At 41.0% G+C, this 10138-nt stretch overlaps 1 pseudogene; it reads left to right on the forward strand.

Moving 5' to 3' along the window:
- The first annotated feature begins 241 nt into the window (after positions 1-241).
- LOC116556587 lies at positions 242-551 on the forward strand (annotated as a pseudogene).
- Positions 552-10138: the final 9587 nt, after the last annotated feature.

The following is a 10138-nucleotide window of genomic DNA, read 5'->3' on the forward strand; positions in this document are numbered from 1 at the left end:
CACAGCGAAGGAGAGGAAGATGAAATCCAGAATTTGGCTTGTCCAACTGCAGTGGTGCTTACAACTAATTGATCAGTTAGAGATTTCCTTGTTCCTTCTTCATTCCTATTCCTTCACTTGACTAGCCTTTAAAAAAAACAAAAGAAAAGAAAAGAAAATCCAAGAAGACAAGGTGAGAATGAACCCCGGACCAACCAAAGCCTGCACTGGCTTCATCCTATGCCTATGTCCCGCTGCTACCATGCCCAAGAGAAAGGCCAAAGGGGAAGCTAAAGGAGATAAAGCCAAAGTGAGGACAAACCACAGAGAAGGCTGTCTGCTAAACCTGCTCCTCCAAAGCCAGAGCCCAAGCCTAAAAAGGCCCCTGCAAAGAAAGGAGAGAAGATATCCAAAGGGAAAAAGGGCAAGGCTGATGCTGGCAAGGAAGGGAATAACCCTGCAGAAAATGGAGATGCCAAACACAGCAGGCACAGAGAGCTGAAGGTGCCGGAGATGCCAAGCGGAGTGTGTGTATTTTTGATAACTGTGTACTTCTGGTGACTACAGTTTGAAATACTATGTCACTAACAGAAAGTCTCCGAAGCTTTACTGATGTGGGGAAAACGGCTTTCCCAAGACTTCCTCTTGGCTCCCAGGAGGAGGGACTCCCTGACTTTGACACACATGGTCACCTTGGCATTTCAAAAGCCTTGTGTTATGAAAAAAAATTCCTTTTTATGGCCTCTTTTCCCTTTCCATCTTTCAGCACAGACTGAACTTCCTTAAACCTAGACATCTGTTGGAACCTGACCCCCAGTCATTGGTCACCAGTGTGTCAGGCAATCTGGACTTTCCAGTGATGCCACTGAGATAGCACCCCTCAAAACAGCAGTAGTTCCATTTCTAGATGGTGGATCTTCAGATAAATTCTGCTATTTTCATTTCACTTCCTGAAAGTCAGGGTCAGCTCGTGAAAAATTGTTAAACAACATGCTAAATGTGAAATGTCAACCCTCACTCTGAACTTTCCCTGTTCAGAGCATCAGACAAAGACTTTGTTGGATTTTATAGTGGCTTTCTGAATTTTGGTAGTCCATTGAAGAAGGGAGTTTGAAAGTTGTATACTGTTAATGATTGTCTGCCCATGTCTACCTGAAATACCATGATTATTTATGGAAAGTATCTTTAATAAAGCTGGATACAGTTTGGCTTGGAAAAAAAAAGAAAATCCAGAACTTGTAGACAAAAAAAAAAAAAACCAAAAACAAAACAAAACAAAACAAAACCTAAAGATGTTATTTTCCATATCTGTAGGGGGAAAAAAAGCCATTTCTCTAGGATCCCAAAAATATGTTTTACCTTTTTCTGCTTATGAATTAGTTACATGCTTCTACTCCTGGAAGATGATTTAAATTATAGTTTTACATTTCTGCCTTTTAAAATAAATGGTCCTTAATTTAAAACTTTCTTTCTAAAAAAACTAAACAACATTCTCCATCTCCCCACCTCCAATGCTTGGCAAGGGTCTGGAGCACCCAACCCCCAGTCCCACCTTTTCATCAAGTTTCTTCTGCTCCCACCCTGTCCTAACCCCTTCATATCCTCCATCCTCAGACTTCTTTCCCTCAACACTCACCCTCACCCCATCCACTTGGGGCTTCACAAAGAGTTTGACAGCCCAGGAAACAACAGAAATTCCTTTCAGAAAAACAATAAATTTTAATGGCTAAAATGTTATTTGCTGGGACCTGAAAAGCTACCACAGATTCCTCCCTTGTGAGGTAAAAGTGATTTAAGATTCCAATAAAGCCCTTTCCTTGGGAAAATGCCTCCATTGTTGCTACTCTCCCCTACTACCAGATCACAAAGCACTTTGGCGTGTATTTGCATTTACAGCTGCCTTGAGTTGCTTATGTACATGGAGAACAGCAACTCCTTAACTCTCAATACAAATCCCAGCCCTTTACTCTACTTAGGGGTTTGTTTCATTATTTTGATGCCACCTTTCTGTTTATAGAGAGTAAAGAGAGAAGATGCCTGATTTGACAAAAACAATGGTTCTTAAATTTGAGCTCACATCAGAATCCCTGGAGGGTTTGTTGAAAATTAGATTGCTGGCACCATCCCCAACGCAACTTTCTGATTCAATAGGTTTGGGGTGGGGCCATGGTATTTGCATTTCTAACCAGTTTCCAGGTAGTGCTGATGCTGCTGGTCCTGGCATCACACTTTGAGACTGGATTAAAGAAAAGAGAGGCCAGGTGCGATGGCTCATGCCTGTAATCCCAGCACTTTGGGAGGTTGAGGTGGGCCAATCGCTTGAGCCCAGGAGTTCGAGACCAGCCCGGGCAATGTAGGGAGATCCCTGTCTCTACAAAAAATACGCACCAAAAAATTAGCCAGGTGTGGTGGTGTGCACCTGTGGTCCCAACTACTCAGGAGGCTGAAGTGGGAGCATCAGTTGAGCCTGAGAGTTTGAGGCTGCAGTGAGCCCTGATTGGGCCACTGCTCTTGGACTCCAGCCCTAGCATCCAGTTAAAAATTATTTCCTACCTCCAAGATCTAGGTGACAGCAGATTCGGTCAATCAAGTCCTTTTTTTAAAATTTTCTTTCTTGAGATGAAGTCTTGCTCTGTTGCCCAGGCTGGAGTGCAATGGCTTGACTCAGCTCACTGCAACCTCTGCCTCCTAGGCTCAAGTGATTCTCTTGCCTCAGACTCCCTAGCAGCTGGGATTACAGGCATGTACCACCATGCCCAGCTAAATTTTTGTGTGTTTTTAGTAAAGACGGGTTTTCACCATGTTGGCCAGGCTGGTCTCGAACCCCTGACCCCAGGTGGTCCACTTGCCTTAGCCTCCCAAAGTGCTGGGATTACAGGTGGAAGCCACCACACCTGGCCTCGGTCAATCAAATCTTGAAACACATTATCACCTGCTATTGTGGGGGTATCGAGGGCAGGTCACAATTGGGAACATGGCCCATCCTGTGCTGCCCTTCACTGCTCCATGACAGCATCATCACATGGAGGAAAACATAGCCACAGGTGGTGGCCCAGAACAGGAGCTCATAAAGCAGAAAGGGTGATGCTAAGTGGATGACTCAGGAGCAGGCAGATGATAAACCTCCTTTTCTGCAAATATAATGGAAAAAAGTCATCTTTGAAGAGAGTAGGGGGAAGCTAATGTTTGGGTTACACTTAAAGTTTCACACCAGATATGAGAGGTTCTTACAAGAGGTGATACTCTTGTACCTTGGCTTTGTAAAGGCCAGATTGTTATGAAAATGGTGATGACACAAGGCAATGACTGTCTGAGCCAGATGAATGGATAATGAATAATCTTTCCAGAAAAATGTAGGCCAGGAGTCATATCCAGCTTTCATATCTGACAAAACTAAAATTATAGTTGGGGCTATCATCTTTTCTTAGCAATGCATTTTTACTGTAATTTGGTATTAGACAGTGTTATATACTTAGTAACATTAGTCAGCCTTATTAAAATGGATCTGATTACACAATTTTTTTCTTTTAAAAATATTTTAAATTTTTAGAGCTGGGTGCGGTGGCTCATGCCTGTAATTCCAGAACTCTGGGAGGCTGAGGCCAGTGGATCGCCTGAGGTCAGGCGTTCGAGACCAGCCTAGACAACATAGTGAAACCCCCTCTCTACTAAAAATACAAAAAATTAGCTGGGCATGGTGGCCAGTGCCTGTAATCCCAGCTACTAGGGAGGCTGAGGCAGGAGAATGGCTTGAACCTGGGAGGCAGAGGTTGCAGTGAGCTGAGATCATGCCATTGCACTCCAGCCTGGGTGACAGAGTGAGACTCCATTTCAAAAAAAAAAAAAAATATATATATATATATATATATATATATAAATATAAAGTTTTTACTCTTTTCAAAGTGTAGGATGACTAAACAGGAGGTACTTTGTCTGCAGGAACTTCTTTGGGTAAGGTAAAGTAGTGAACTTTGATATACATATAATTTTAATATATGAATATATTATGTACATATTAAAGATATACATACACTAAAGTCTGCTATTTTCCCTTATATATTTATATTTTCATATTAACTTTATATATTTATTTATACCATTGAGATATTTACATATAAAATTTTTAGTATTTATATATATAAAATTAAACATATAGACACAAATACATACAAATCACCAAGTATAATTTTTTTTTGACATAGAGTCTTGCTCTGTCACCCAGGCTGGAGTGCAGTGGCGTGATCTTGGCTCACTGCAACCTCCACCTCCTGGGTTCAAGCAATCCTCCCACCTCAGCCCCCTGAATAGCTGGGATTACAGGCTCCCACCACCATACTTGGGAAACTTTTGTACTTTTAATAGAGATGGGGTTTCACCATGTTGGCCAGGATGGTCTTGAACTCCCGACTTCAGGTGATCTGCCTGTCTTGGCCTCCCAGAGTGCTGGGATTACAGGTGTGAGCTACCACGTCCGGCATGAACACCAAGTATAATTTTAATTCTCCAAGCTACATTTGGTAATTCTTGAAAAACCATGCAATCTATGGGTTGATTTAGGCACTGGAGTATTGTGGATAGTGAAAAGGATTTTTGGGTTCTAGTCCTTGTCCTTGGAAGCCTTTCTAAGTGGTAGTATGAGTCTACTTTCCTAACTCTGCAGGTAGGGTACAGTGAATATAAGTGTGTCTTTGAATGATGATGCTTGTCTTAGTCCATTCAGTCTACTAAAACAAATTACCATAGACTAGGTGGCTTATGGACAAGAGATTTATTTTTCTCTGTTCTGGAGGCCGAAAAGTCTAAGTTCCAGGTGCAAATAGATTCAGTGTCTGGTGAGGGCCCACAAAGTATGCTTTGTGCATGGTGCCTTCTTGCAGTGTCTTCACATGACAGAAGGGGCAAGGCAGCTCTCTAGGGCCTTTTTATATTAGGGCACTGATCCTATTTATAAGGGCTCTGGCCTCATGTCCTAATCCATCTCCCAAAGACCCCACCTCCTAATACCATCACATTGGGGGTTAGAATTTCAACATATGAATCTGGGAGGGATGTAAACATTTAGTTCATAACAATGCTAATTTTGCTTTGTCTCTGCATCTTGATCCCAAACGTTGTTTTCATGATGTCTCGTGGATTTGAATACATTTTGGGCCTGTTCATGTTCTTGTGATTTTCCTCTTTCTAATGTTTTGAGGGTCTGCTCAGTCAGGTTCTAATGGACTGTAAGCCTCACCTGAGTAAGTGCTTCACCTTGGGAAGAATTAGAAATAGGAAAAAAAAGAAAACCCAACTCTTTTCTTGCTTTCAACTACTACAATCAGTTACCAAGCCCTGTTCAAAATATCTGAGATATGACTGAAGTATTTCCTTTACATCTTCACAAACACTGAGTTCATTAGTTGCCACTGGGGCATTGCAATCACTTCCTAACCTGTTTCCTGCCACCAATCTCACTCCACCCCACTTCACTGTCATCACCATGACTACAGTTTAACATGCTAAAAAAGGTTACTCTTCCTCTCCAAACTTTTTTTTTTTTTTTTTTGAGACGGAGTTTCGCTCTTGTTACCCAGGCTGGAGTGCAATGGCGTGATCTCAGCTCACCGCAACCTCCGCCTCCTGGGTTCAGGCAATTCTCCTGCCTCAGCCTCCTGAGTAGCTGGGATTACAGGCACGTGCCACCATGCCCAGCTAATTTTTTGTAGTTTTAGTAGAGACGGGGTTTCACCATGTTGACCAGGATGGTCTCGATCTCTTGACCTCGTGATCCACCCACCTCGGCCTCCCAAAGTGCTGGGATTACAGGCTTGAGCCACCGCGCCCGGCCCCTCTCCAAACTTTTAATTAGTTCCCTACTGTCCCCAGGAAATAAAAAGTTTCTGAGGCAATTAGAAGGATGGTGGTGAGGGGGAAAATAGCTAACTGTTAATGAGTTCTTAAAATGTGCCAGGCATTGTTCTATGGACACAATTTATTGGGACTGTCACTTAACTTAAATTTAAAACAACTAAATGAGTAGTCATCATTATCATTATCATCATTCCAATTTGTAAGTGAAGAAACAGGAACGTAAAAGAGTTAAATAACGTGCTCAAGGGCACACAAATAATTAGGGGAACAAGGATTTGGGCCTTGTAAGCTATAGAAATTGACAAGATGATTCCAAAATGTACAGTTTATTGAAAAGCAAAATGACTAGGATAGTCAAAACTACTTTGCAAAAGAACAAAGTTGGAAAGTATCACTATTGGATTTCAAAAATTATTGTAAAGCTACAGTAATAAAGACACAATGATATTGGCACAAAGATAGACAAAGAGATCAGTGAAACGGAATGGAACTTCATATATTTTTTTTTTTACAAAGGTATAAAGGCAACTCAGTGGAGAAAGAATAGTCTTTTCAACAAAGGATCCTGGAATGTTTGGATATTCATATGCCAAAAATAAACCATGACTCATATTTTACACGTTATACAAAAATGAACTCAAAAGGGACCATAAGCCTAAATGTAAAGCTTAAAACTATAAAATTTCTAGAAAACATAGGAGAATATCTTTGTGGCCTTGGGTTAGGTAAATTTTTCTTAGATCTGACACCAAAACCACACTCCAGAAAAGAAAAGCAATAAATTGTATTTTATCAAAATTAAGAGATGCTTCTGTTCAAAAGACACTGTTAAGAAAATGAAAATATAAACTACAGATTGGGAGAAAATATTTGCAAAACACACATCTCCTAAAAGACTTATGTCCAGATCATGTAAGAATTCTCAAACCTCAATGATCAAAAAAATTCAATAAAAATTAGACAAAATATTTTAATGGACATATCACCCAACATGTATGGATAGAAAATAAGCTCATGAAAATATACTCAGCAGCGCTAGTTATTATAGAAATGTAAACCAAAACTACAATGAGACATACTAGTTACCTACTAGAATGGATTAAAACAAAACAAATCTGACAATACCAAATGCTGACAAGGATGTGGAACAACTGGAACGCTCAGCATTGCTGTTGGGAATACAAAATGGTACAGCCACTTTAGAAAAGAGTTTGGCAGTTTGTTTTGAAACTTACCATGTGACCCAACATTCCCCTCCTGGATATTTACCCAAGTGAAATGAAAACTTCTGTTCACAGAAAATCTTGTTTGTGGATGTTTCCATCAACTTTGTTCATAATTGCCTAACTGGAAAGAATCCAAATGTCCTTCAACTGGTAAATGGGTAAACAAACATTGGTTAATCTATACGATGGAATGCTATGCAGCAGTGAAATGAAACAACAAACACATGCAACAACATGGATGAATTTTTTTTGAGACAGAGTCTTGCTCTGTCACCCAGTCTGGAGTGTAGTGGTGTGATTACGGCTCACTGCAGCTTTGACCTCCCCCGAACAAGCAATTCTCCCATCTCAGCCTCCTGAGTAGCTGGGATCACAGGAGTGTACCACCACACCCAACTAATTTGTTGATTTTTTATAGAGATGAGGTCTCATTATGTTGCCCAGGCTGCCTTGAACTCCTGGGCTCAAGTGATCCACATGCCTCAGCCTCCCAAAGTGCTGGAAATACAGATGTGAGCCACTGTACCTGGCCTTGGATGAATCTTAAATATAGGTATGTGAAGGAAGCCAGTCACAAAGGCTATATGCATTATGATTCCATTTATACATCTTTCATTTATATGCCCTTCTGGTAAGGCAAATCTAAATGCACAGAAGAAAGATAACCACTTGCCAGGGATTCTGGGTGGGGAAAGAAGTTGACTCCAAAGATGCACAGAAGAAAGATAACCACTTGCCAGGGATTCTGGGTGGGGAAAGAAGTTGACTCCAAAGATGCATGATGAAATTTTGTTTTTCAAGATGGAACAGTCTATAACTTGATTACAGTGGTGGTTGCATGATTATACATATTTTTCAATACTCACAGAACTATACACTGACAAAAGTGAATTTTACTCTGTGTGTCTTATATTTAATTTTTTTTTAAGTTTATGCTTGACCCTGAATGGGTACAGAAAAAGGAAATTAGGCCAAGTGTGGTGGCTCACCTGCAAACCCAGCACTTTGGGAGGCTGAGGCGGGAGGATTGTTTGAGCCCAGAAGTTGGAGACCAGCCTGGGCAACCTAGCAAAACCCCATCTCTAAAAAAATACAAAAAATAGCTGGGCATGGTGGTGCATACCTGTAGTCCCATCTACGCAGGAGGCTGAGGCAGGTAAATTGACTCAGCCAAGAAGATGGAAGCTGGCAGGTCGAGGCTGCAGTGAGTCATGATTGCACTCCAGCCTGGGCGACAGAGCAAGACCCTGTGTCAAAAGAAATTTACTAATTGAAAATTAGGTCAATTATTTGCAATTAATCGAATTCTCTTATTCCTCTAGCAAAGGTTAGTCTGGCCGTAAGCTTTCTTAGCATGTGCATTTCCGCTGAGTTGCTACAGGGGAGAGCTGCAATTGGAGATCTTTTAATGAACCAGAGTGCTCATTAACATGCTTGGAAGGCTCAAAGGATGGTGTGTACACAGAGTAATTTTTTCTAAAAACATCATATAGTGTAAAAACAAGGCAATTAGACAGCTCAAGTGAAGGGGATGGCCAAGACATGATAAGCAGTGCGAGGTCAACTAATGTATGTTGACGTGTGTGTGCGCCATGTGTGTGCACTCACACACACACACACACACACACACACACAGGTTCACAGACTTTTCCAGTGTACTTGTGGCCCAGGTAGCCTTGGGGTCTTCCCTCTGGGGAGTCAAGAGTGAGTCACATCTCCATTTTTGGTTTTGTTGGCTTTAATACCTGAAAAAACCTTATATGATATTGCCCATTTCACTTGGATGGGATACAATTTCACTTCTCCATATGCCCAGATATGTTACATAGCACATTATTTACATAATTAAGAATGAATGGCTGATTACTCCCACTTATCTTCAGTCCTAAATGCAGCAAATGCTGCTGGTTCCTTGTCCATCTCCCCTTGCCACTCGCCATTCTGTACACACAGAGTCTTACCTCAAGCACCTGTGACTGTCTGAGAGCATCCTTGAGCCACATCAGCATGAATGGCCCTTGTATGTGGCAACCAGTAGTGTCAGAGAATAACACTCCCAGGACTGTCCTCAGTCAATGAGAAAGAGAAGTGGAAGAATAAACACCCCAACTTCCTTGCCTCTAGGACAAAACAATCTGAGGCTTATTCTGTACTGTCTTCCAAGGTTCCCAGCATGGACCAGTTGTCCAGAGCTGCTTGTGCTCAGAAATACAGCTTTCATTGTCTTTTCTCATTCCTGACTCAGCTCCCCTTTCTGTCACCAGTGCTTCTCAGGATTAGCACCCAAAGAAACTACTCCCACTCAAATCCTCTCCTCCGGGAATGCTTTTGGGGAACCCAACTGAAGACACAGACAATTCACAGGCTGAAGATTGAGTCCATCCCATGGCAGGGCGGGCAGATATGCCGCTCTAATAAGTGATATGCACCCTGGGATGTCAGCTGAGGAAGGGGAAGAATTTAGATCACACTCATGTATCGGAAAAACAAGGCTATGGAGTAGTTCTCACCAGAAAAGCATTATTGATCTCCAATAAAAGAAACAAAACAAACTGGGAAATTTCAAGGCAACAGTTAATGGATACTAAAATATTATTTAATCAGTTTTCCAGTCCTTACAGTTAGCTTAATTTGGGGCATATGGAAATTTTTTAAAAAGAGAGACAGGGAAACTGACTTAGTTCTAAGTCCCTTGAGGCAGTCCAGAGGTATACATTTGCCCAAAAGTCATTGATATACTGGCAGAAAATTTATTCCTGTCTATTCCTAAGGGTCATTTTAAAGAAACTCTTAGTCAAGGAGTTTTCAAATCCAACTTAATATAATTCATCAATTACAACACATAATCATAATTGCTATTGCAAAAATCATTTTTAAGTAGTCTGAATTCAGTAGTTTCACCAATTTATCATGGATTCTTCTCATTAATGAGATTTTACTATGAATATCATATTATCACAATATCTAGATCATCAAGACATTCTTTTAAGACCTATCCAAAAAGACTGGCAGACTTCAAGGCAACAAAATTAATGAAAAACAATGTCCAATAAATTACCAGGGACTGAATGATATCCCTGCAA

Source organism: Sapajus apella, unplaced genomic scaffold, assembly GCF_009761245.1.
Source record: "Sapajus apella isolate SASKATOON/1434 unplaced genomic scaffold, GSC_monkey_1.0 scaffold17, whole genome shotgun sequence".
Lineage (NCBI taxonomy): Eukaryota > Metazoa > Chordata > Mammalia > Primates > Cebidae > Sapajus > Sapajus apella.